Here is a 27992-nt window from a genome sequence, read left to right on the forward strand (position 1 = left end):
CAGTTTTCTTTTGGGGGTGATGAAAATGTTCTAAAATTAGATGACTATGATAATTGCATAATTCTGTGGATATACGCTACTAAAATACACTGAATTGTATACTTTAAAAGGGAGGATTTTATGGTATGTAAATTATGTCCCAAAAAGGCTGATAGATCTACAAGTGGGTGCGCTCCATTTTACCCCCATTTTTCTGTTTGAAAAATGGCAATGGATTTACATATCTTCGGAAACAGTATTAGGTCACATTCTGACATGAGAGTTTTCTGCTTTTTAATTTATTTACATGAAAAAGTGTACACATTTAATCACATTCGGTAAGTCATTTTACAAATCATCTGTTGGGAAAGTGTTACCATGACATGAAATTGGAGCCATCACAGAAAATCCTAGAGGTATGGCCTTGTAGAAATCAACCATCAATTCACATCAAATATACATATTTCATTGGTCAAAAAACACACCCTAATATCTAGACTCTGGTCATGATGAGTTAATGGAAAATTATGACTACCGACAGGCTTTTATTCAGGAAAATAAACATCACCCATTTTCTACTGTGAGAGTATTAACATTTAACAAGCATAAATGCTAACAAATACCCATCAAAAAAATGCAAGAAAGAAAAGATCTTGTCTTGATGATGGGTGTCTCTGTAATATATTAATAATATAATGGGTGCTCCATAAACATTTGTTGATGAATATGTGGATTTTTCTCCCATTAAACCCTAGGTCTTCCTTCCTGTTTGTCTTTCCTTTGTCCACCTTCTCCTGTGATTACACCTTTGCTGACACTGAGGATTTTTATAGGATCCTCATCTCTTTGATACCCTTTCCTCCTCTCCATTCGTGCTTTCTTCTCCTTTTTCTATCACCACTCTCCCTCTTACCTCCTTCTTTCTCCCCTCTCTTACTCCCAGCCCTGCATCTGACTAATACTTAAATCTCTCAATTCCTCTTATAAATCTATCTCCTTTTTCCCATTCCCATTCCCTCCACCTCAGATCAAACCACCATCATCCCTAACCGCATTCCTAGAACAGCTCACAGGATGAACAGCCCACCATCATGAAGTGCTTACTATGCAAAACTGTGCTTTCATTTAATCCTCACAGTTACTGTACGAGGTAGGTGTTTTCATCATTCTTTGCTTTTAAAATGAGGAAATCAAGATTCAAAGAGGCTAAGTCTCCTGTGCCCCGGTCCTGCCAGTTGAGTCTGTCAGATGCCAAGGGCTCCATTCTCACCCATCACACCATCCTGCCCCGAGCCCCACCATGTGGCTGTCCTGGCTGCCAAAGAGATTTCTAACACTCCACGCTGGCCATGTCCCTGCCCTGCTTGCAATCCTTCACTGCCTTCTGGGCAAAGAGTGGACTCTTTAACAATGTTCTGCCTGATGATGTCTTCCTTAATCCTCCTGCCTTATTTATTGCCAATTCCTACGTCCTTCAGACATCATCTTAGCTGTCACCATCCTCATGATGGATACCCCACCTGTAAAAGAAGTTAGGAGACCCTCTCGTGGCTTGCCATAGCCTCTTGCCTTTATCCCTTGGAAGGCTTTTGGAAGGCAAAACATCATATCTTCAGAGTTAAAACAGCAGGCTCCAGGGTCAGACCACTGGGCTTCAATTCTAGTTCTGCTACTTATCAGGTATGTGATCACGTGCATATACTTTACCTCTTTGTACCTCAGTTTTCCCATCTGTAAATTAGGGGAAATAACAGCACTAGCATGTACCTCATTGGTTTATTATGAAGTTTAAATAAAATAACCCATGTCAAGCAATTAGATATGGTATGCCCATATATATTTATATGTAAATATTTTCCTTTCTACCTTCTGTCTTTTATCCTTTTTTATTTCTCTCTGCTTTTCCTGCAAACTTTCATTTCCCTTTTATAAACGTAATGATATTAATGTAATTTCCTTACATTTGTCAACTACGTAATCCTTTTCACAATTCTTCTTCCGCAAAGCAATTCTGTGAAGTAGGCAGGACAAATTATTTTATAGAGAGATAAGATGTCTTTACGTGGCACATGACTGCAGCGGGCCAGTTGTGATCAACAGGTGATGAGTGAGTGTGAGCAACAGCGATGGAAGATGCACAGCAGGACGGCACCTGTGGCTGTGGGACAATCATTAGCTTCAAAGTCCTCTTATGTCACTCATTCACTTCTCTGAACCTCATGTTCCCCATCTATAAAGTGAGGATAACAACACACACTTTGTGAGATTGTAGTGAGGATTCAGCGAGATAATGCATATGACACGTGTTCGGTGGCAGGAACATACTAAACATTCAGTAAATCTTAATTAATGGCTACAGGACTGCACAAGGGCAACATCACTAAGCCGGTCAAAGGCAAGGCCAGCACAAACCCAAGTCAGACTATGGGTCCACCATGCTGGCTGCCTTTCCATCTGCACACAGACTGCTCATGTTTTCAGTAGACACGTCAGCCCATCCCCAGATGTGTACCCATGCCCACCCTCTGCCTGGCTGAAGGAAAAAGGAGGGAAGGAGGGGAGAGGTGGGGCCATAGAAGAGGAGGCGTAACCCATGATGCAACCATGATGACAAGATTCCAGAACCTGAACTCACCCCATGGGTCCTGTCTTCCTATGACCTAATGAAGAAGCACCAGTGCACCATAACTCTGATCCCACAACCAGCCTCACTTTTCTAGGGGGGGGTCTTTGCAAAACGGAAAAAGCCCCCTTTGCCTAATTTTTATTCTCAGTGATCTCCCACTCTTCCAAACCAGAAGAAAAGACGGTCACTATGCAAACCAAAAGTTCTGACTGATCAAACAGGAAAGCTGGATCGAGGGAGGAAGGCTGAGAGGGGTGGGGCCAGCAGAGGTGGCTGAACGCCCGCTCTGAAGATGGACGCCCCCTCTAAGAACGTGACCACCACAAGGCACTGGTGTTGATCCTCTCTGGAGGACGCAAATAAAGCCCAGTTCCTCAACGGTAATGTGGAAGGGTGGGAGCAGGGGAGGGGAGGCTCCGACAGCTATGGTCCGTCTTGGCAGGGAGAGCCACAGGGTGTGGGCGTCCTGTCATCAGATGTGCTCGACATGGACCCAGCCCATTACATCAGCAAGAAATGCATCACTCAGGGAGCAACGAAGGCTGGCCCGCCAGGGTCATCGCCCCCCACGCACGGCACGAAGAGCTGTCACCTCTCTGCTTCACCATTCTTTCCAGACTCTCGATGGGACTTGCTGTGCCGGTGGCCCACTATGTTTCAGGCACCACCTAGGTATTTCATTTTGTTAATCCATTTAATTCCCACAACACTTCTTCAAGAATGCAATCGCATCCATATTTTACTGGTGATTAAGTTGGACTCAGAGAGATGAAGTCATTGACCATGATCACACAGTCAGTGTTGGACAAAGTAAATGCAGGTCTGTCTGAAACCACAGCCCATGATTTTTTTCACCAGACTACAGGGCCCCTAGACTAACTTCAGGGTCCCTCTCTGGACACAGCCCTTTCCTCCCTGCCTATATTTGAGATGATATAACTTCAGTAGTAGTGAAAGGCCTTTTTAAAAATATCCCTGTAAAGTTAAATCCAATGTTACATAAGTTTTAATTGCTCTTTGATGTATTCAAAGCACCACCCATGTCTTGCACATGGCAATCTACGAAGCTAGACTCCGACTCTGCCCACCTCTCTTAGTAAACGTACCGAGCCACGTTTGGAATCACAACGAAGTTATCAGACTCAAGTCAGTTCATATTTTCTCATCATCCTTCTCCCAATTCATTTATTCAACAAATATTTACTACATTTTCAGGCACCTTGCTAGACACTGGAAGATATATTACTAAAATAAATTATGCACAGTCTCATGCCTTCTCCCAAGACCCTAACTGAGCCTGTCTCCACCTCTTGGTTTCTGCTCTAGGGTTCTGTCTTGGCTCCTATTTCTGAGTCTCTGTTCTAGTCATCTGACTAGTAACATGGCTTCCTCTTAATGGGGCAAGAGCCTTGTCATGCTCTGCCAAGTCCCCTAGTCCTCTTCCCAGGCCTGGAGTCCTGTCCAATTGCAAGAAATCTGAGGGGACAGCTGCTGCCCACCCTGTGTCTTAGTCGCCTACCTATTGGGAAACACCAGCCCCTGATACTGGGTTCCCATTGCAAATCTCTCAACAGGCCTGTGACCAGTTACTGCCACAGGTGCCAGGCTAAACCTTCTCTCAATAGGGCTGGACTGAGATTCTGTCCTGAGGCAGGGGACAAGCCCACTTCTAAGCCTTCCCACCACCAATCTCACCTATGCACGTGACCAGGTCATACCCAGCTGACTCCCAGGACAAGACAGAAACAGCCCCTTTGTTCCTCTGTCTGAAATCCAGTCTTCTACAAATATAAGCTATTCTGCGTGTATCTAAAATACCCAAACACATCAGGGTAAAATCCAATCTTTGGCATTGTCCACTGTAAGAAATGTGTAATTCATTTTATTTACTTTTTGTGTAGCACCTTCTCAATTTAAAAACAAATGCTAAAATTATTTTGGCAGATCTCACAGTTTCTATGGGTCAGGAAAAAAATTAAAGAATAAAAAATTGTTTCTAGCAGAAGACAGATAAAAACTACTTTCAGGTCAGCTACTCTCAGATCCACAGTCTGTACCACCTCTCTGCCACATGCAGGACACAGGGGAGGACCTTGTCCCTCTGCTTATTTAAGCAATTTGCTTTTCAGTATATACTGATTTCGGTCCTTAAGATTAACAGGCCAGTCCAAAATCTAGCAAAGGTAAAATTCATAGTCTTAGGTGCTATGGTTTGAATGTCCCCTTCCAAAACTCATGTTGAAATTTACTCACCATTGTGGCAGCACCAAGAGGTGGGACCTTTAAGAGGTGATTAGTCCATGAGGCTTCACCCTCACAAATGTATTAATACTGTTATTTCAAGAGTGGGTTCCTGATAAAAGGATAAGCTTGGCCCCCATTTTCTCTCTGTCTCACACACTCTTGCCCTCTCTCACCCTTCCTTGCCAGGGGATACCTTCTGCTATGCTATGACGCAGTGAGATGGCCCTCACCAGACACTGGCACCATGCTCTTGCACTTCCCAGCCTCAGAACCATTAGCCAAATAAATCTCTTTTCTTTATAAATTACTCAGTCTGTAGTATGCTGTTATAGCAGCAGAAGGAAGGACTAAGACATTAGGGAAAGCTTTACTCAGCTTTACAAGAGTAAAAAGCTGTATATATTCTTGTTCTGTGTATATTCTTGTTCTGACTGTAGCCAAACAAGAGCACAGGCACAGTTCTGCAAAGGGAGGGCAAGAATAAAAGAGATGAGGTCTCTCTATGTGCAAAATGGGACGTATAACACCCATATTTAAGGAAGACCTGCTTATCTGCCCCTGTGCTAAAGAGACATGATCTTTAAAGAGGTTTTTTTCATTTTCCTAAGAATTCCACAAAGACCTTGGAACTACGCCACCATATAGGGCCCCTCTGGAGAGAATTATTGTGTTACCAAATGGTCTTCAAAAGTAGCCTCTCAGCTAGGGAGGTGGCGCCCCCATTAGCAGGCAATCCATCACAGCGAAGCCCCCTCAGCCAAGGACCACTGTCACATGGCTGCCAATGGCCAAACCGTACCTGTGAGCCAGAGCACCCAAAACAGCACAAGAGACGTTTGTTTTCCAAGAGCGAAGGAAACAAACTAGGAGACAATTCTCCAATGACTGAACGTTCACAACCAGCAAATGCCTGCTGGAAATTTATATGCTGCGAGTGTAAAAGCAGTGAAATTCGATAATCTCAAAGCCACAGATTTGTAACTTGCACTTATGTAAATATTTATGGATTCTTTGTGGGGAAAAAAAATCAATCCTCTCAGCCTTTCTCTTTAGTCCATGCTTCAGAGGGAACGTTTTTTTTTTTTCCTCTCTTGAGGTGAGGATGTAAACTGTAGCTATTGCTTAGGAAAATTAAGTCAGCAGCCTGCCTAGGAATGATCTAAACTCCATTTATGATTTCAGTCTGAAAAATTTATGTCACATTCTCTTCCCCAATACCAGTGAGGGCACAGAGAAAAGGTGGTGGTCCTCTCTGTGGCCTAGCCCGGTGGGACTGAGGAGGACAAAAGTCGACGAGATCAGTGACACTTCTTACATTTAAGAAAAGCAATGAAGGTATCAGTCTATCCTCCATCATTGTCATTACTGAGAAGTAAAATGCATGCAGTTCTCCAGCAGTATCCAGGGGTGTGTGACACAAACACAAGCAGGCCTTTAGCCCAGATCTTCTCAGACAGAGCAATGACAGTAGCCAGTTGGCAATCTCTTCCTGCTCTCTCACCTCTCTAATCCCTCCCTTACACTGCCCCTAGGGCAATCTTCCTAAAATACTGGTTTTCCTGTGTTTCACCTCCACCCCTACCTGAAGCATCAAAGCCTCAAAGCATAGTCTCCACTTCTTAGTAGGACAGTCGAGGCTGCGTTGTCCAGCTTCCCCGTTCATCCCCTGCCAGGCTCAGAGACGCATAATCCTACATCTCTGTGATCCTGAATTTCTTGCCACTACCTAAGCCTACCTACCACACACTTTGAGCATTTAATTTACAAAAGGCATTTTTCCTATGCTAGTCAGTAGCACTCTTTCTCCCTTCTACGTGTATTAAAAATCTTGTTCTACTTAAAGGCTTGGTTCAAATGCCACCATGAGGAAATTTCTGACCTACCCCCACCCCGCCCCTGTTCCACTCCCAGATCATAATGAACTGCTCTGTTTGCCTGACTCCGCCAACAGGTAGTGAGCTGCCTCAGTCTGTCCATCTCCAGCTCCTGGAGCTCAGCCTGAAGGGTGCCCCACAGTAAGCATCTCAAAATGTTGTGTGCGGATTGACATATGCCTACTGATAAGCGTGGAACTGATGACCTGAAGTAAGTGTCACATGTGGCTTTACCCCCATCTTACTTCTTTTGTTAAACGCTATGTTAGGAACTTCTGTTCCTTATCTGACTAAAAGAACTGGAGTTGGTGGAGGTCCTGTCTCACTGCATATGAGGGAGGCGCTCAGATCCCGCTCTGCGCAGTTACAGAGGAAGCTCCATCCGAGGACAAGTGCAGTGGTGTGCTGAGGCCATCATAAGCTCACCACTTCGGTATCCACGTGGAAGTATCCTCTGCCCTCCACGGCCCACCAGCCCCAGGTCAAAACACATCCCATTATGATAGGCCAGATCTTCCAAGTGGTGAAGACACTGTCCAAAGTGGCATATCAACTCATTTTTATTTTAAAATGACATTTGCATACTGGTATCTCGGTCCTTTAGAAAGGAATTTGATGTGCTTAATAGCATCCTTAGGAATAACATTCACTCCCTTTGGACCTGGGGCCCTGGGACAAGGCCAGGCCTTAGCTCCGATACCTGCATTCACTGACAACCAAGCATCACGGAAACAAGCTGATGGCAGGGCCACAGGAAGATCTATCGTGACCTAAGCTGGCCATGAGGATCAGGTAGGGTAGCCACAGATGCTGTGAGGTGGCTGCAGGGGGCATTTGGCCAACACAGATGAGGAGGTAAACTGGGGAAAATGTCCTGGGAGAACACGCTGAGGAAAGCCAGTGGGACGGCAGAGCAGCCGGGAGGGAGTCAGGTGCTGGCCCCCCTGTCCCCACAGGTGCCTCCGGAGCCCACATCCGGGCCACTCTGATGCCCCAGTAAGAATAGCTGGGCCATCTTAACCACAACTACCACAGCTGTGGTGGGGGAGGGTGTGCTGGACGTCCACGTTAGGGGAGGGGTTCCGAGGAAACTTCCACAGGAACGAGAATTGGAAGAGAGTCTCTTTCAGATGACACCTAGCCTAGACCAGATCCTCTTCCAGCAAAAAAAGGTTTATAAAACCCCTCACACCTCCGCAAGACAAAAAAGGCAGCATTTTCACTTACAGAGATTTTCTTTTGTTTTACTCCAACGGCATTGGAGGTAACTTGCCGCTCTAGCAATTTCATGGATGATGTTAACGAGCACCAGAAATATCTAGAGCAATAGCTCACAGGCACTGGGAAAATCATTGGGTTTCTTCATTTTAGTTTTTACCATGATTGGAGGGGCTCTATGGGCATTTGGTGGAGGGGGGCAGTCAGAGATGACAATTGTCTTGTCATAGACAAGACACTCCTACTCAATGGAAACTCACCCTGCACCCACCCACCAAACTCTCCGGTGCCATTCATGTAGAGGAAAGATATACTTAAAATTATATGAGACACTAAACTCAGTTTTATATGTATACATTAAATACATTTTTGCATGATTTTAATATACGCTGAAATTTTCAGAACTGCAACCTGGAAATTTAGAGATCATATTTGGTTTAATTCGGAACTTTCCCAAGAGTTATTCACCATTTGGAAAAATCAGAGTTGCCAACCCAAGGCACCCGTGTCAGGCTGCACATTCTTAGCTGCCAAATTCCCATATCCCCAGGGTGATCCTCAACTGAGGAGCAAGAATATGACTGTTCTTTAAGTCTTCCAGCATATCAGGGCCTGGCGTTTGCATATTGAAATACTGTGCTGGTTTCTCCATTTGCCCCACCCCACCTGGTCCACTCTCTGCCTTTCTCTGTCCTACCCTCTGTGTCCAGAGGCAGAGCTCTGTGGACTGAGTCCCCCGGCTCACTGTCCTTCGGCTCCATTCTGACAATGAGAGGCAGAGGCAGGAGATCAGATGAAGAGGGGAGAGAGAGGCTAGGGTATTCATTCCCTGTTCCCTTTCTCCTTGCTTCCCTTCCCTCTTCCAACCCCAGCTCTCATGGGGCTCTGGCAACATCATTCCCTTCCCCTGATCCTGCAGGCCTAGGGGTGGTAAGAGCTTCCAGTTGTTCCAGTCAATGGGTCCCTCACCATCCTTGGTTGGTTCCTTAACCCCTACCCTCACCTTCATTCAAGTCTTTTTGGTTAAACTCTTTATCTGCTTCCTGCCAGGACTCTGACTGATATAAATACATATTATCTTATTAAAATTACATTTCTTTATTATATTATATTTAGGGCATTTTTGTAATCATGTGTCCAAGGTAGTTTTTTAATCTATAAAATTCATTGCAGCACTTTGGGTGGCCAAGGTGGGAGGATCACTTTAGCCCAGGAGTTTGAGGCTGCAGTGAGCTAGGATGATGTCATTGCACTCCAGTCTGGGTAACAGAGCAAGATTTTGTCTAAAAAAGAAATTAATTGCAAAATTGTAAATGGTTTGTTATAAAATATTTGTAATAAAGAAGGATCATTTCAATCTGATAGGGCTAGAATAATGAAGACATGGTATGGAGAAACATAACTTTGAGTAGTTGCATGCAAAGAGCTGAGATTCCATAGTGATGCTAACACCCATGATAGAAAGAAATCACCCCAGTCTGAGATGGGCTGGAGTGGGTTGAAGGGGACCAATGGATGATGCAGGAAAAGCAGAGAGTCAGGACAGAGACCTATTTCCCTGGCTAAGAGAAACTGGCAGCTAACGCCAGAACCACGCAGCAGTGACACCTTCATACAACTTGCATTGCTGTAAATACGCATACATTAAATGTGTACGTAGGACTATTAAAATACATTATCTGTTTGGGAAACACTATGGATCTTATTCAAGAATTTGAGTTCAGGGATCCTCAAGAACCCATCTTCTACTTTTAAAGCAGATGAATTGCATGTAAAGCCAACCCATATTTACACTCAAGTCCCCAGGACCCAGAATGGAAAGACCAGTTAGCAAGGCTCTCTAGACAGTGACTCCCACGTATGGATGCTCCTGTAGGGCTGCCATACTTCAGTGCACACACAGCCTTGAGCTCCCTCGTCCCACCTCCACTGTATTTCCACAGCCCAATGTGCTTGCAGGTGTGCGCGTGCGCACACACACACACATACACACACACCATGCAACCTCTAGGCAGATTCAGAACTCACTGTTTTTAGGCTATAGCCCCACAAACCAGCTTCATCCAGGACAAATTTTCCAGAAAAATCACACATATGTCCATACATACACACACACACACACACACACACACACACGAAAATTTTGGCAAAAGGACAGAAGGGCATTCCAGAAAAGTGGCTAGAATCCAGACTCATTGTACAAGACCAGAACAGCCTGAGCCTTACTTATTTATGCCCAAACCACAGACTTACAGACAGCCTAACACAGCTGGCGTAACTTTAGGTCTCAGAAATGTTCGATGGCAGCCACAATACAGAATATCTACTTTCCAATAACGTTATTGTAAAGAATACACAGATTAAGGGGGAGTTCCTCTAGGCGGGGATAACCGAGTGGGGACCCTCCCTCCCAATCATAATTGTACTTTTGCTTCCCTTTGTGCACCCACACCCCCCTGCACTCCATACACACAGGCCACAGACCCCTGTAAAGTTTTCCAGACCACCGCCAGTGCTATATGTGAAGCACATCAGAAAAATCAATAACATTTTTTGGCCAAATCACCTTGACTAGAGGCACGAAGAGCTGGATTCTCCTTGACAGACCTGGGATTCCTTCTACACCTGCAAATGGTGGGTACTCGTCATACTGCAAGGGTTCCTCTGCCCCAGGTTCTTTCTGTGTTTTTTTTTTTTAATTTATTCCATTTTTATTTATTTATTTTTTTGAGACAAGGTCTTTCTCTGTTTCCCCGGCTAGAGTGCAATGGCGTCAGCATAGCTCACTACAACTTCAAACTCCTGGGCTCGAGTGATCCTCCTGCCTCAGCCTCCTGAGTAGCTGGGACTATAGGTAGGTGCAATGCTGCCCAGCTAATTATTCTATTAATATTTTATATAGAGATGGGGTCTCACTCTTGCTCAGGCTGGTCTCAAACTCCTGGCCTCAAGCGATCCTCCCACTTCCCAAAGTGCTCGTATTATAGGCATGAGCCATGGTGCCCAGCCTTCCCCCAGGTTTATAAGGCCATAAGGATATACATCTACTTTATCATCGATGACTCCAAACACCACATCACACCAGAAAGAAAATTGCTGTTTGAAAAAGACCTTAATTGCAGAGAGTATACATTATAACCCATTTTCTACAGTTTGCCAAGATTTGAGACACATCTAGAGAGCCAGCGTTTCTTTCCCGCCACCCTGTTTCTCTTCTCCCATCCAAGATCCACAAACAGACAGAGAGAAAGGCTGCAAAGCTGGGGCAGGGTAGAGGCTAGAGCCAAGTGGGTTCAGCTCCTGGGGCAATCCATTGCTGGGGAAATTAGGGTGCAACATCAGCCATTTGAGTTGCTGCGGCGACTCCTTTCTAAATCTACATTGGGCATTTCCTAATTGCATAGTTTCCTCAGCATGAGAAATTGCAAGCTTGGTAAATTATCTATTTCAATATTTCACATAACATACAAGTCAAGTATCAGAATGGCAGTTTAGAACAGCAGGTATCACTTTTGAACTGGGATAATTTTTGAGATTTTCCAGCCTCTTCCTTCACTAGCTGTTTCTAGTGATGCATTATGTAAAAGCCTTCAGATACCCACTAATTGATTTAAAACCCAGCTAGGCATATTATAAATACCCTTGGGCTTTTTATTATCTTGGTCCAACAGAAAGCATCGGAATCATTATCATCAATCGCAACAGGATCCATCAAACAAACAGCATCTATTATACTGACATTCTCCTTTGTGAAGGAAAAAACCAAAAATAAATAAATAAAGACAATTAAAACTCATCAGCAATATCAATTGATTCTCCAAAATAACAGCTTCTCTTATTATTGTAGGGAACATATGATTTCATTCCAGTGGTCCAAAGGAAGTCCAAAGATTTGATCTCTCCATTAATTGAGCTCACCTCCCAGTCTAGATCTTTAAATTCTAACAGTTCCTAAGGCTATGAAAACTCAGTGGTGTTTGACTCTATTTCACTGTGAAGTGAAGGATGACAGGGAGATAGGAGAAAGAGGTAAGTTGGACGGGGACCATTTTAGGAGACACTGACAGAGTCATTAACCTTAGTCAAATGATTTTAAACAACCGATGAAGTTTTTAAAAATATAATCAATTTGCCTTTGATGTTAAGAGTATTCTTCTTTGAGAGGCCCTCAAGTTATGACATTAGGTCCACCAGAGAAGGATCCTAACAGAGAAGGGTTTGGCCAAGCAAGAAACAAAAGTTGCATAGTCGTAATATATAGATGCAATGTATTGATTTTCAACTGTGGGAGTTAACCAAAAGCACAGAAGACATAGCTGTGGTTGCAAGACAGAATGTAAAGCTAAATCACCTGGACCTAGTGAAGGTAACTATGGAGCTAACGAAAGGTGGAAAGTGAAAGGGACTAGGGTCTGGAAAGGATCCTGAGAGAACTCAGAGCTCCAGTTAAGCAACACAATTGAAAGCTGATGGGATGCAAAGTGAAGGCTTAAGTGTGGAAGCAACAGAAAAAGGCAAAGTAGTAATGAACGTTAAGAGAAGGCAGGGTGGAGGAGAAACAAGGCAACTAAGCTGAATCCCCATCTTTCAAAGCAGAGACTTAAGAGACGTTATAAGGGCCGGGTGCAGTGGCTCACGCCTGTAATCCTAGCACTCTGGGAGGCGGAGGCAGGAGAATTGCTCGAGGTCAGGAGTTCGAGACCAGTTCTGAGCAATAAACCAGACCCCCGTCTCTACTAAAAATAGAAAGAAATTAGCTGGACAACTAAAAATATATAGAAAAAATTAGCTGGGCATGGTGGCACATGCCTGTAGTCCCAGCTACTCAGGAGGCTGAGGCAGGAAATTGCTTGAGCTCAGGACTTTGAGGTTGCTGTGAGTGAGGCTGACACCACGGCACTCTAGCCCAGGCAACAGAGTGGGACTCTGTCTCAAAAACAAAACAAACAAACAAAAAGATGTTATAAGAAGGTAATAAATTAATAAAGAAATAGACATAAGCATATTATTTAGAGTTTAGCAGTAACTTCCAGAAAAAGCAAAAACAGAATAATTGAGAAAAGATTACCTCTGGTGAGTGGGCAGGGGAAATGATGATTTTTAACTTGAGTTCTTCTGCGGATGATTTACTTTGCTTCCGTAGGCACATTTTACAAGAAAGAGGAGAAGGGGAGGAGGAGAAGCGACGTGGCCTAAATGAAAAGCAGGCAAATGCCATCTGAAAGAGGTAGGAGAGGTTGGTATATTGAGGAATTGATTAAGAAGCCAGAGTTTCATTTCCACCTCATTCAAGGCTGGTGTGTAAGCAGAGAATACCAGAAAGTCTCAAAGAAGAAGTCACAAGACCTGCATCCCAACCTTGGCCCTGTTCCCAGCCGTGTGACTGGAGCAAGTCACTTAACCCCTCTGGACCTCAGTTTCCATGTTTGTAAAATGAAAGTTTAGACTAAGTCATCTCTAACACCACCTGGTCCCAGGGCCCATGTTCCTGAGTTTACACTCAAATCCTGAAAACCTCGCTGGCTCATCAATTTCCCCTCCTGTGATTCAATCAACTCCTGCAGAGACTAAAAGATTCAGAGCTCATATGTTCTGGAAGTCATAGTTGGTGACCAACCAAGCCACCTAAAGAATTGAGGAGATTAAGCCGGGCGCGGTGGCTCACACCTGTAATCCTAGCACTCTGGGAGGCTGAGGCGGGCGGATTGTTTGAGCTCAGGAGTTCGAAACCAGCCTGAACAAGAGCGAGACCCCGTCTCTACTAAAAATAGAAAGAAATTAGCTGGACAACTAAAAATATATAGAAAAAAATGAGCCGGGCATGGTGGCGCATGTCTGTAGTCCCAGCTACTCGGGAGGCTGAGGCAGAAGGATTGCTTGAGCCCAGGAGTTTGAGGTTGCTGTGAGCTAGGCTGACGCCACGGCACTCTAGTCCAGGCAACAAAGGGAGACTCTGTCTCAAAAAAAAAAGAAGAATTGAGGAGATTAAAGACTTGCTTTAATATCTGAAAAATACTCCAGAGAACACACGAAGAAAGTGGTAAAATCCAACAGCCAAACCCACCAGCTCCGTATCACTCAATGCTAAATGTTCTGGGGCCCAGAAGAAAACTGTGGAGCTCAGACAACCAAGAGCCTAGGTATCTTGTCAGAGCCAAACAAACTCTCAGCTATCCAATACTAGATGAAACAGATCTAGAAAAAGTTGGAAGCAATAAAAAAATAAAACCACACATACACCCCCAAAAAAGTGCCCTCGCTAAAGTAGTTTCTTGCTATTTCTTGTCCCTTTCTTTAGTAGACTCTAATCTTTATAAATATCTGCTCCAAACCAAAGGAAGAAGCCAGTGGGAAGAAGGGAAAGCTGGAGGTTCACCTGAGACTGGCTGTGAATGTGGGACAGTTGTATAATCAGAAGCCACGTTTTGGAGATTCCAAATAAAATAAAAAGACCCTTGAGTCATCATGCTCTTTACCTTCCTCCCCCAGCTGTCCCTACCACCCCTCCACCACACACAGACACACACCATCCACTCTCCTCCCCTAGCAGGTCCAAGTGCAGGGTCTATGTCCAGGCAACATGCTGAGCGAACGTTCTCGGGCCCTGCCTTCTCTCCACCCAGCACGGCTAAGGATTCCTGAGGTTGGGCTCAATTGAAGTGAATGGCTACATTAAGGGACTAATGCCCTAAGACACTGAATGAGTTGGTCCAAATTTCTCCCCTTTGTAGCTTTATAGCAACTAAAAGAACAAACATGTTTGAAGTTTAAACCTTCAAAGTTAAACATTCTCTGGAAAAGCTTATCTTCCATTTTGGGGGATCAATTGCAGTGGAACACACCTCCATAACCTGTTAGATGTGAATTGGAAGACTTTTCAAAGAAGGATTATGAAAAATAGAACTGTCGTTTGTTGAGCATTTACTGTTGACCATATTTTTAAAAAATAGGTGTGCGCCAAGCACTGGGCTCATAAGCACAGTAGTAGTAACAATTGGTAACACTCATGGAGTGCCTTCCAAGCCCTGTGCCACATACATTATCTTATTTAGTTCTCACAAGAACTCTAGGAGGTGGGTGGTGTTGTGATCTCCACCTTCCAGGTAAGAGGTTAGGTGAGTCACTTACCCAAGGTCACAGAGCAAGGAGCAGAGTCAAGAGCCAAGCCCAGCCGGGAAGATCCCGGGATCTGGCCCCAGTGGGAATAAGAAATGGTCTTGCCTTTGAGGTGCTCCTGGTCCAGCAGAGGAGCTTCTTCAACATGCACTATCTGGCACACAGTAGGCTCTCGGTAAATGACTTTGTTTAACCCCGACAGCACCCTTATGAAGTGGGTAAGACGATTGCTATTTTTATAGATAAAGGAGCAAGCTCACGGATGTCACCCAGCTTATTAAAAGGCAGAGCCAGGACAGAAACCCAAAACTGTCTAGTTCTTTCGTGCTCTCTGCTCTCAGAGAGAAGGGTGATGAAGACTTCACACCCTAGCATATGAGGAACATTTGGTTCATATTTTCACTGGTGTCATATTTTGGGAGCTGCCAGCAGCCACATCGCCCTGCCAAGTTAGTTCCAAATGCTCCAGCTTGTGTACAGCTTCCTGGGGCTGGTGGGGGGCGGGGGGGAGGGAAAAAACCCAAAACAAACAGACCAACCAAAAACAACAACAAGGAAACTGTGGGCAGAACCATCAAAAGGAGCAGAGTGGGAGGGAAAGACAGTCTGCCCTGAAGATTCCTCCGGAGCCACATGGGTTTGTGGGCACCTTGTGTAGTTGACTGGAGGAATGCTGGACTGGAGGATGCACCAGGGGCATCCTCCAGGGAAAGGGGCCAGAACCAGGTGATGATGAAAGTAACACTGCACACGTTGTCTCTTGGGTTTTTGTTCGGTTTCATTTGTTGAGGTTGTTTTGCCACTGCCAGGAACAGGCCTTGGCTATCCTGAGCAAAGCCACGGTCATTCCTTCACCCTCTCAAGTATGTTGGGAGAATACTGGCTCCCGGGCCCACTTTCACTCTTAAATAAAACCCTGCTCCAGGGATTCTTATTATCTTCCTCTGCTGGACACCGCTGTTAAGGTACACAAAGTAATTTCTTCTTTCTGCAGCCTGCTCTAGACCCAAACAGACCAGGCCTGTCTGAAGGGAAAATCCATTTGCTAGATAAATGGCTCCCAAATCATCTAGAATCTTCTGCTTTGGAAGAGGCTGGCTCTATCAAAGAGAGTGTACTACAAACTTCATTTCTTGTTTAATATTTAAGGTTAGGAAGAAGCCCTTGACCGGTACGGCCCCACAAGGAGGAGTCACATCCCCACTCTGCTGTGGTTTGGGGTGACAGAGTTCTCTCTACAAGTCTTTCCTTAAAATTCTTCACTAATTAGATTTTCTCTGGCTTCGGGAGCAGTTGAAATGAGCTCAGAAAACAAGGCCAATAGCTTCAGGTGCTGAGGGGGCAGGCCAGGAGGAGAGAAGTTCTCACCACGCTGCACTAATGCACAAACACAATGGCAGGGCTAAACAAGCATCCAGCCATTCTTCTTTCCTTCATTTCTTTAAGGTACAGCTTCTCCTCTGAGAGGTGCCAGGAAGGGTCTTTCCTCTGCAGTGACTTGGTTGAGAGGGGCCGTGGTTGCCCGGCTAAGTTCCACTCTGTTTCCTTGCCATTGTCCAAAGCTAGCTGTTCTAGCCACCAACCCTCTGCATTATTCCATGTCTGCCTTTATTATTTTCCCAGGAAAACTGGCAAACTAGCTCCCTCAGGTGGGCCTTTGTTGAGAGAGGAGAGAATGTGTGACTCAGGAGTTCCTTTTTGTGGGGTGCAAGAGACCTCTTTGTTTGGAAAAGATGCTTCTAGTCATATTATTGCCAAGACCTTTTTCTTCTCCCCAGATTCCAACTTCAAAATCATTCAATATTTTATGACAGATTGACTCAGGGGACTCCCACCAGCTAGCATAGGCACTACCAAAATCTTAACGAAGTCATTTAATGGTTTGTGCCATTATACAAACACGAAATAGTACTGATTAATTCATGTAGGGGTAACGGGGAAAAAAGAATCTTCTGAATTTTGTACAGACACCAGATTATGGTTACACCATGTTACAACACTAAATTCATGTTCAATCGAACTTTCAAATCACCAGCACCATTGTCTTCCGTGTGCTGCTAAATATGACCTCAAAACACCATTCTAGCTTCTATCAAGACCTTCCAATACCTCTCTCACACCTCCAGCAAATGCCCTGTGGCACTGGGACATCTGGGCTGGGTCAGGCTGCAGAGGGAGAAACACTTGTCCCAAAGGGTCATTATTATCTTAAGTGAATTACTGTTTCACATAGTTAGCCATTAGGTGGGGAGGCAAGAAGAGACAACAGCTGAGGAGGTGAGGGAGTAAGCGGATAAGGGGACAAGTTAGTGTCTTAGACCCCATCTTGACTCTCTTCTCCTCCACTTTTTAGCTATGTGACCTTAACACATACAGTGCTCAGTAAGTATTTCTGGAATGAATGAGGGGCTTTACCTCCTTAAGCCCAGTTTCCCTGTCTGTAAAATGGAGATAGTAACTGTTGGGAGACCATCCTCCATGGATCTCTCACCGTTATGAATGTCTTAGAAGCAGAGGCATTGACAGCCTTTGTTCTGGAATCTTTTCAAGGATGTTTGTGTGGCAAACAGTCTTAGAAGACAGACTTGGTGTGTCCCTCTAGAGCAGAGGGCGGGTTTGCTTGCTGTCCAGTATCATAAAGACAATGTCTCCCTCTGGAGCAAAGGTCAGGCAAGGTTGCTTACCACATGAAAAGAGAGTGGGATTTCTAAGCTCGAGGTTCCTCAGCCATAATGCAAACCCACTGCATGCTCAGCATCCACCTGGGCCACTCTGCGTCACCCTCATAGGACCTGGGGACAAGGGGAAGTGATGTGAACATGAATAAAGCTGATGCTGCTTGCTAGCCGTGAGTAATAAAGAACTCAGTCTCTGACCCTGGAGTCTCAGATCTTCTGCCGGCATCCATGAAACCAGCAGGCTAATGAGCTTGCAAGTAGGGTAAAATCCTTCCTAGTTCTTCACAATAACCGTCTCTACCTTACAGAGTTCTTGTGAAGATTAAATGAGATGAAGCATATGGAGACCTCTGTAGTATCTGGTCCAAAGGAGATATTCAGTTAAAATTAGCTTCTATTACTTTCTATATAATGAATGATCTTTCAGTATGTATATATTTGAATGAATATTTTTATACATGCATTCACTCTAATTACTCAATGAGAGACTATCATAGAAAATGTGACTAAGTGATTTTAGTGATATGGAGAGACTCAATTATGAATGATACTGACTCAAGATAAACTCTAATATTGAGTCACAACATTAGAGTGATTAATAGAATTTCAACCATATACTATACAACTTAGGGTTTAAAATCCATAATGGAAAATGCAAATCAAAACCACAAAGAGATGCCATCTCACCCCAGTTAGAATGGCTATTATCAAAAAGACAAAAAAATAACAAGTGCTGGCTAGGATGTGGAGAAAAGGGAACTCTTATGCACTGTCAGTGGGAATGTAAATTACATTATGGAAAACAGTATGGAGGTTTCTCAAAAAACTGAAAATAGAACTACCATATGATCCAGCAATCCCACTATTGGGTATTTAGCCAAAGGAAAGGAAATCAGTATAATAAAGGAATACCACCAGTATCCCCATGTTTATTGCAGCACTATTCATAATAGCCAAGATGTGGAATCAACCTAAGTGTTGGTATAAGCATCTGGGAAGGATGGGGGAAGGGAAGATGGGGAGAGGTGGGTTAACAGATACAAAATTACGGCTAGATAGGAGGAATGAGTTCTGTTGTTCTGCAGCACTGTAGGGTGAATATGGTTAGCTATAATTTATTGTATATTTCCAAAAAGCTAGAAGACAGAATTTTGAATGTTCACAACACAAAGAAATGATAAGTGTTAGAGGTGATGGTATGCTAATTACCCTGATTTGATCATTGTACTTTGTATATATGTATCAAAATATCACACTGTATCCCGTAAGTATGTACAATTATTACATGTCAACTGAAAATTTAAAAGGAAAAAAATTAGGTGGCTCTGTAGCGCAATGGATAGCGCATTGGACTTCTAAAAGGAAAAAAATTAAAAGTTCAAAAGTTTAAAAACCATGAAGGGTTTGATTTATATTCCAGCTCTTCCATCCACAAACTATGAGACCTTGGAGCAGATGACACAGAGGAGTTTTATCTTCCAAAATGTGGAAATTAAAAGTATCTACCCATCACCTGGTACTATAGGGATTAAACAAGACAGTAACTTGTAAAATGTCTAATATATTGTCTGGCACATACCAAACATTCACTAAAAGTTGAGTATTTATTATTTTATTCAAAGAACAAGAGCATCAAGAAAAGAGATGTGATGTTTTTAGTATTTTCCAAAGTACTTTTACATTAGCTCTTTTAATCCTCTCAATAATTCTGGGAGGTAGGCAGAATAAATATCAGCCCAACTTCACAGATGGGAAACTGAAGCTAAAGGAGGTTAAGTGGCTTTCCCAAGATCAAAGATCTCGCAAATGGCAGACATTTTATTTTTTAGCGTTTCTTGCCATGTGGACAGCCAGCAGAGATTATCAAAAGGTAAAGATCTCTCTGTGCTTTTGGGTAACAGGGCTCACACATCACCACGAGCTGGAGAATACATTTGGCCCAGCTTGACAGCCTTATGGGCTTACAGCTTTCAAGCAAATGCAAACTTTTAGTGTGTGTGCATTTAGGTTTTGCCAAGAGTAGATGGCTTTCTATTTTTAAAAAGGAGGGGGAAAGCACATTGGAAGGTATTTAAATCAAGCACCAAAGTCCTCTTGGACATCAAATAACTCTTAGAAAACAACATTTTGATGAGTTAAGTATAAATGAATCAAAACCATATGAACTAAATTTCTCTTAAAATACACAAGGGTCTAAAAATTAAGGAGAAAAATGCATTGATAAAATACATTTGGGATTTTATTGAAACCAAAACATTTACAAAAGCCATTACATATCCCAACACACCCAACCTCCATGTGCCCTCTTCTGATGGTCATGGACAGTCTCCTCAGACCTCCCCAACAACAAGCTGCCAAATATTTCCTTTCGTGCCAAAAAAAGGAAAAAAAATCCAATGGACTCCAAGCCACCCCATGGCAAGGTTCAGATCTCGTCTTATGTGCAGTTGATAAAACATCTTCAGCCTAAATGGTTCAAATCACAATTCCTCTGTTTTTGGAACAATCAGCCTTGATCACATTGCTCTGTGCACCCCATCACACTGAAGGCCAAATAACCCATTTCTGCCTAAATGGTTTTATAAGTGGCTATTAAATTAAGCTTCCAACTTGCAGTCCTAAAGCTAGTAAACTTTCAGGTTACTTTTCAAACTTGTAAAATTAGCTCAAGATGAATCTGAAAGCCCGGGCAGGAGCTGGCATAGGAGAATAAGGCGGCAATATATCATGCAACTGTGGCACCATGGCAGCGGCTTCCAGCAAGCTGGAAATAAGCATGTGATATTAACTGAAGCCCTTAATTTAAGGAAACGGAATCAACCAACTGGTAATTAACAAATTATTCTTAAACAGGCCTCGCTTAAAAATTAAGTTGAACTACCATTTTTCTATAACTCGTCAGGAAAACGCTGACTGGTACTTAAAGTAAACACAACTTAAGCAGATGGTGAGCTCTCTCAGAGCACCCAACCTATACTTAAATAAATCAGCGTTGTCAGACTCTAGTGCTACATGGATACTCAGCAGAATTCATGGGCATCTCTGCAAGATTTGGCAATGATTTACTGTCACGTGGAGATGACAACTGAGAGCACAAAGTTTTCCTGTTGGAATATTCTGCACCCCTGAGGCAGGTAAAGTCTACTGGAAGGAAGTGTTTTTCACCTGATATCCCAGAAGCATGTCATAGAAACAAAGACGATCCTGACCCATCTAAGCGGAAACAAGGGCTTCTGTGTTTCTTCATTCACTCATTCATTCATTCACTCACTCATTCATTCATTCATTCATGAAATATCTACTAAGTGTTTACAGGCTGGTAGGCATCATGCTAGGCACTGGGCATACAAAGTTGCATGATATTCAAAATTACTCACAAACCACACAGGTACAGAGAGAGAAATAATAATGCGACTTAATAAATTCTGTTACAAAGATGCTTTAGAAAGTACTTTGAGAATCCTAAGAACTGAAGCGCTAACTCCATTTGAGGGATCTGGGAAGGCCTTCACCTTTGGAGGTGCCATCTTAGGGGATAGGCAGTGTGGTATAGAGGTTGAGAATATAGGTCCTGAGTGACAGGAGGCACAGTGTCAAATCCTGGCTCCGTCATTTGATTGGCTATATGGCCTTGGGAAATCTACTTAACCTCTCTGGACCAGGTTCCTCCTCTGCAAACTGGGACTCGTAATGGCAACCACCTCACTGTAAGGATTAAATGAATGCCTGGTACATAATAGATGCCATTATCTTAACTAGATATTATAAGAACTTATCCAACAAAAATTGAGCAGAGAGAGTACTCCAGTTAACAGAATAGCATGTGCAAAGGCAGAGGTTTATGAAAGGTCTGGTAGTTTGCGAGTATGGTGAAAATTCAGGATAGCAGGTCATAAAGTATATGTGGGGAGTAAACAGGCGCAGATACATCAAGCCAAGGAGGTTAGATTGCATCCTGTGACAGCAGAGACCCAGCAGAGGGTTGACATAGTCAGCTTTGGTTTTCAGTTCATTCTGCTGCAGTGTGGAGCCTGGGCTAGAGACGATGGCGTAGGGTCTACTCGGGATGTGAAGACAAAGCATCACATGAAGGGTATGTTTTTGTTTTGTGGGTTTCTGGGTTTTTGGGGTTTTTCGGTTTTTTTGTTTGTTTGTTTAATCACAAGTAGATCTGTCTGTAGTCAAGGATGACAGAGCAGACATTGCTACTATAGGTTGCTTACCAACGAAAATTGTGGGACATAGCAAAGTGCAGCTATTCCAATCCTTACCCTGCTCTCCAAGTTTTAGGGGTATCTCCATTTGCCCCCTTCCCCCACCCCACAAAATGGTGGAGCTGTATTTCAAAACTTGCTGTTGGGAGTCCATTTGTAACTGGTCAATTTATTAGTTTTAATGGTGTTCACAAATCACAGAATGTTAGAAGTAGAAGAGAATTTATGGCGACCACTAAATCCAGTTGCTCCCCACTTGGGGGTCTCTGGATTCCTAGGAAGTCTGTGAAAGTAATAACAGAGACCAATTCTATTTTCAGTATTTCCAAAAAGTTAGCATATATTTAAACATTTAGTCATTCACAAAAAAAAAAAAAAAAAAAGCTTCACAAGGCAAGTAAAATGTCAGCTTTCTTTACTGTTGGCTGCAACTATTTTGACTCAGTATGGGAACATCAGTCATCTCATGTTTATCAAAATTTCTGATTGACAGTTATGAATGCCATTAATTTACAAATAAAATGAATTAGTTAATTAATACTTATAAAGTAGGAGAAAATCTTTCAATATAAAAGTAAAGAAAAACATAGAGGTCCTTTATGGTGTAAAGTTGGGGATCACTGATCTCTAGTTCATCCTCAACATCCCCAGCACCCCCTTCTGAAAGCATGTAGACTGAGGGTGTAGACTCTATCTGTGTTACTCAATGATAGAGTCTACACCCTTGTTCCCATCACACACCTTGCCCATTTTTAGAGTGTACAACACACTCTTCAGTGCAAATGTCTATTGCAAATAAAAATACAAATCAGTAGGCTTGAGGCTGTCGACATGTTAAAGGAAACCCTGAACTTTAGTTCTTAAGAAATGAATGAGTTAAGCAACATTTATTCTTGGATGGAATTCCATTACATAATAATAAATGTGTCTTGATTGTAAGGTCTCTAGGCAGACTTCTTGTGCTTTGGCGCCCATATGCTCTACCCAGTAAACACTTAAGGCATAATATAAATGATGCTTCACAATGCATCCCAACCACAAATGGTTCCTGAATAAAAACCTTTTTGGATAACTGGAAAACATCATGTGGGGATGAATGACCAGTGTTTTGTAAATTGACCCTGAGCCTGAAAGTTATCAGATTTTAATCTTCCAAGTGTCTCTATTCTCTTTTCTGTTCCATACCACATTTAAGATTATAATCCCCCCCAAAAAATCATACAAAGAATAGTGAAAATGCTAATCCCTTGAGTGACTGCATTTAAGAAGTGGGATGATATGACATTGTTTATAGTTAACAGGATTGTATCTTTAAATACAGTTATCAATTAGTATTAATATCAACAGCTATTACAGTTCCATAGTAGTTAGATTATAAAACAACTACACCTTAAGTTTCCTGTTGTTGGATGAAATGAGCTGTGTTTTTATTGTACTTCTTGAAATCAATGGTCACCAAAATTAGGTTTTTGTAGGCACTCAGTAAAATATTTGGTAACAAATTGAACTAACAAGCATCTTATATTGGTAGAAGGTGATGGAAGGAAGATCTATAAAACTAAGACTTCAGTGATACTTTTAACATTCAGATAGCTTCATCTGAAGAACACGGAATGGTGGTCTCTCCTGGCAGGCTTATCAAAATATGCACAAGGTAAAGTGATCAGAGGTACAAGGAAAAGAGGCACCCATGACAGAGAGTGAATTCTGGCTCTGCCCCTAAATAGCTGCATGATCTTGGGTAAAATTTTCAGCTTCTCTGAACTTCAGTTTCCTCATCAGAATAGAGATAATAACACCTAGTACATAAAACAGTGTAAGTATTTAACACAGTACCTGACACACAGTAGGCATTAATCTAACTGGTTCATCTCTTTTCTCAACATGCACAACAGTAGTATCAAGTCCTTAGCCACACCTCTTAACGGGTGCTCATCTATGTCCCTGCAGGTTGGGAGAGTCCTTTCTGCTTCTCAGATAAGTGGGACCTTAGGAGGAAGAGCTGAGTTATCTGAGGGATGCAGCATCAGGCCGAAGTGGAAGCAAAATCATGTCTATATTGCACCAAACAAAAGAAGTTCTGATGCTTACTCTCCTTCTAAACCTTGGGAAAGGACAGTGAGGGACAGTTCGTCATTTGCCTCTGATGCAACCTTTGAGTTATTTCATAGTACACAATTCCATTTTTGGAATTTTATATAGCAGAACAAATGCAACCTGTTCCCCTAAAATCCACCACCTTGGTAATATGTCCTTAAATCTCAGAATCAAATACTGTGAAAGGTTGGGCTGGTCTCATTTATCAGAGGCAACGATTAATCCAAGTAGAATCTTAGAGAATCTCAGAGTCTTTATTTTGGAACTTAATCCTAAAATTAAACATTTGATTACTTCCTAGAAAAAGAAAATGCCATGGATGCTCCACCTGATTGGGAAAAATGGCAATTGCACCTAATCACAGGCAAATAATCTGCCATCACATTTGTCAGAATCTTTGTACTTATTTAAGTACATATTTAAGATGGTATAACTCAGGTCTGAAGAGAAACTAAATGATTTTAGTTCCTGTGCTACCTCTCCAAGAATCCATCTTCTTCAGATGTTCTTCCCACCCAACCAAAGAAATAATATATAGATGAGTGATATACTGGCCCTGTTCTGTGCCCACTCAACAGGGTGAACACTGGGGGCAAAGGAAACCACCCTCTGAGGTTTTCTAGCAAACACATAGAGAGGCCAACAGATTGTTTGTAGCTGGGGCTGAGGTCTCAGATATGTTTAAGAAAACAACAGAAAACATGAGTGACGAAAGGCCATGTGCACAAAAGCACACAACAAACACAGGCTACTAAGACCTCTGCAGCTTGAGCTACAAGGGCAAGAAGCATCGATTTTTACTGGAGAGGGCATATCAGGTTACAGGAATGCACACATTTAATTTTTATGAGACTGACGGCTCACAGAAACGAAACAAAAAAAAAAAAACCCTACTTTGTGACACATTAATAAAGCCAGTGAAGAGCCACTTTAAAATAAAACAAAGAGAAATGGCTTGATGGTGTTATCAAAAGGTCTTTGAAAATAATCTCTACTGCCACCAGCTACTCTGACATGTTCTGTGATACTTTTAGCCTCCTGGATGGAGATGTTAGACCCAGGTCACATATTCAAATCCTCTTATATAAATATGTATACGTGGTATTACTCACCCATTTCCGGTTTCTATAAAGAATATTTTTCATTTTCTATGTAAGTCCAAGAGTCACCAATCTTCCAGCTCTCAGCCAAAAAGAGCAAGCAAGCGCTGGCAGAAATGTGGTTTCATACCAGAGCATCTTCTCCCAGCCAAATGTAATTTACAGCTGAGTGATTGGTTCATCTGTCACACGAGAATTACACAACCCCACCACTTACCCTGAAAATAAATATGCGCTCCTCATTCAGGTAAATGAGATCGTTTCAGAAATAAATTGACTTCACCGCTAAAACTTGCCTTTTGCAAAGAAAATAAATGTTTGAAATGTTTATCCTGATGAAGATGATGCAGCTGACGCTTATATTTAAGAGGCTGGTTATATGGCCCTCACTCATGTGAAGCCCAGCCCAGGAGAAGCGAGAGGCCACTGGAGCCGGAAACATCTGATAATAAGTCTGCTAAATCAACTCTGGGCTCTTATCAGCATGCAGAATCTCCCAGGCAAAAATGGAGGGGAAAAGGTCAAAATGCACATCTCCGCTGACAATCATACATCTGGAAATAAAACAACCCTGCAAAATGACACTGAATTTTTACTAGCCCACACAAAGCTTTTAACTACCCACCCCCTCCTAGGGAGTTCCCTTCAGTTGAGCTTCACAACAACCTTGTAAATTAGAGAAGGTATCATTTTCCAGTTTATAGATTGGGAAACTCAGGCGGCATATAGTTCCAGAAGTGTCCAAAACTCATAGCTAGTGATAGGTTGAGTCAGAGGAACAAAAGCCAGGTGGCCTAAGTGATAATTCCAGCGTTGATTCAATCCCTCTCCTTTTAGAAGAATTACAACACATGGTCCCTACTCTTAAGGTGGGTATGATCTAGTTAGAAAAATAAGACATTTACACACTAAATTAAACAAAACCACTCAAGAAAAATCACCAATGCTAAATGTGTACTCTTTTAACTATTGTCAACTCAGAGTCACATTAATTCTATGAATTTATGGAACTGACAACATGATTCTTAATAAATTCACATCCAATTCCAAACTTAAAACTGCACAATAAAAGCCAGGGCCATTGTTCGGAACATGTCATTTGTTAAATTATTTATATCCATGAGTCTTTTCTGCTGAATATCTATTAATAGGTAAACTGTAAGAGTCTTGGGTATAATTATTTACCAGTAAACTAACCACCCCAGATTAGATGACTCACATCGAAGGAAAAAGAAGTTAATGTGGTCTAAAAATCAACGGTCTCAAATATTTAGCTCTTTTATTATTGAGTTAGAATGACCTGTGGAGATATAAAAATTTTACGATTTTTTTTTTTTGCATTCCCTCTTCTTGGAATCCAACATTTTTAAATACTTGCAAAAACTGTTACATTTCTTTATTGGAAGGAACTCACTTAGCGTGGGGTAAAATAAATACACACAAGCTGTGAAGACAATAGGCAAAAAAAGTCTGTCCAAATAACTGGATCTGGGTGTTGAATTTTGGCATTCAATTAAAATTCTATAAAAGAAATGAAGAAAGTAATGATCTAATCATTATAATAATTAGTACTTATACGTTCAGAGTCTCTAAGAATAATTAATTAGTGCATACCTTTGAGGTATTATTATCTCCATTATAAACTAGGGCAGCGGAGATGGAGCCGAGATGAACGGAGTTGCCTCCGGCAACAGGCAGAAGTAGAGAGTGGAATGTCAGATACCTGGAATTCCTGAGCCCCGCTGCCTCGGCCTCCTCGCTAGCTAAGCCTGCTCACTCCAAGCCAGCATCAGGAACGTCCTGCGTTAAATGGCATAAACAAGAAGCAAGAAGCTGGCCTTTTTCTCTCATCAACTCTTCCTCTCAACTGGTGCTACTCACCCTCTTCAGTTCTCATATGAGATTCTTTTCAGTGATTTGGTTGGCAGGCTGCCACCTAAAAGCGCAGTTGAGTAAAATGAGATAAGTAGAAGTCTGGATCTTTTAAAAAATTTTATTACAGTAGAAGGAGGAGAAACAGAAAAATATAAGGAAGATGAATATAACTGAAGCTAGAATAAGCAGAAGTGGCATTATTCTAAAAGTAAACTGTGTTTACATATTCACAGACTCTTACACAAGAAATTCTTTAAAATCTTTTTATACCAAAAGCATAGGGCTATATTCGTGCTTCTAAATTTTGAAGATAAAAGGTGCATATCCTTCTTCCCATATTAAAAATGTAACTGAAATATTAGCACTCAGAGAGACAAAAACCAAAAGGCATAGACACACACGAACAGGCAATTCGCAAATCGCCAGCAAACAAATGGAAATAACGTTCAACTCCCCTTTCAATCAAATAAAAACAAATTAAAACAATTTTTGACCTAATAAATTGGGAAAATATTTCTTTTTAATGATAATGCCCAAATCTTGGCTAGAGACGCCATAGGCACGATTGCATAGTCTTGATGTGTATGAGGCAATTGGTATAAGCTGTTTTAAAAGCAATTTAGCAAAATGTGTCAAAATCCACTTGTTGCAACAATTCCTTCGGAAAAATAAGAGATGCAAACAAAGGGTTATATGCGAAAAGGTTCATCACTATAATATTTGTTACCAGAGAAAAATTCAAAATAAATTATCCATCTAATCATAAGCAAAATTAGTTAGCTAAATTAGAACAAATAGAAGATTATGAGGATCTTGGAGAGATGTTCACAAAAGAATGCTAAGTAGAAAAAAATCCAAGCAAACACAAAACTGCAAATACTCTACAAAATATAGCTGGATGATATGGACAGATAAGGACATAGATGATATGAAGCATTATACATCAAAATCACCATCAGTGATTATCTTTG

The sequence above is a fragment of the Eulemur rufifrons genome, chromosome 29, assembly GCF_041146395.1.
Source record: "Eulemur rufifrons isolate Redbay chromosome 29, OSU_ERuf_1, whole genome shotgun sequence".
Lineage (NCBI taxonomy): Eukaryota > Metazoa > Chordata > Mammalia > Primates > Lemuridae > Eulemur > Eulemur rufifrons.